Raw genomic sequence first — 1,202 nt, 5'->3', positions numbered from 1 at the left:
ACTGAAACATTACACAGCAGACGTAGTATTTATTATTTATTAGGCCCATATGCCATATTATTTTATTAACCTGTCGTCCTCGAGTCAGGTCTATCATTTGAAGTCCAACAATCCTAGATGTAGGCCTTCTTAATTGAATTAGTTTAGTGGCGGAGTGAGGATGTAAAACAGAAAGTGTAGTGTGAGCGATATAAATTAATTTAAATAATTCCCCATCCACAACTCTTATGGTCTTTTCGTAAGGACCGCCTGCAGATGACGCCACTTAATTACTTTTAATAATTACAGAGCAGCCGGGGAGGACACACCTTTTTGACAACTTTTACTTTTAGGCTAGGCCACTGTACAAAATGTATAAAGTATAATGTGTGGTTACCAGTGGCGTAGCCAGTATTGTCTCGTAAGGGGGCAATATTATATACAGTAGCGTACGCAGGGGGTAGCGGCCGCTCTCCCTCCCTACGACCATTTTAAGGATAATGGTGCCTTTTTCGGAGAATAATTAAATAACATTTTAAACAAGTTCCTCAAAACAAAAATCATCAACAACATCAAACACAAACTGAAACTATGAATCAAAGAATTTAAAAACTGTCATGTTATGTACTCTACCACTACTACATATCACATACTCATCGCAAGTATATGTACAGCCTACTTCTTGGCTTACTTATCGGCGCCTAGCTCAGCGCCAGGCATGTGCAAGGCGCTTTTTACTTTCTCGTATATACGAAGTATAGAGAAAGTCTTGTAATCGTGCACAAAAATAACATGAAATTTTGACAGTTTTCACCGTTTAAAACACCTCAGTCCTTCATCACATCCGGAGTATAGAGGACTTATTTTAATCAGGCAAAAATTATAAATACAAATATATAAACATTTTGACGTTGTGTGCGTTATCGAGTCGGAAAAACTGGACTTTGCAATTCTGTCCGTATGTCTGTGTGTCTGTCTGTGTGTAAACACGATAACTTGAGTACCGTTACAGCTAGGTTGATGAAATTTCATATATCAGTATTATATCAAAATCGTAGATCCTTATCAACTTTTGAGCGATTTCTGATAACCAGAAGTGGTACTTTTTCTACTTTAAACTTTTCAAAAGCCTTTAACTTGCGTACTATTTTAGATAGATAAATGAAATTTAACACGTAAGTAAAAGATCTAATTCTCTACCTTCTTTCAAATTTTGAGTAATT

The sequence above is a fragment of the Physella acuta genome, unplaced genomic scaffold, assembly GCF_028476545.2.
Source record: "Physella acuta isolate Inbredline_101_S28 unplaced genomic scaffold, ASM2847654v3 ptg000079l, whole genome shotgun sequence".
In the NCBI taxonomy this organism is placed as follows: domain Eukaryota; kingdom Metazoa; phylum Mollusca; class Gastropoda; family Physidae; genus Physella; species Physella acuta.
This window is presented reverse-complemented; position numbering follows the sequence as displayed.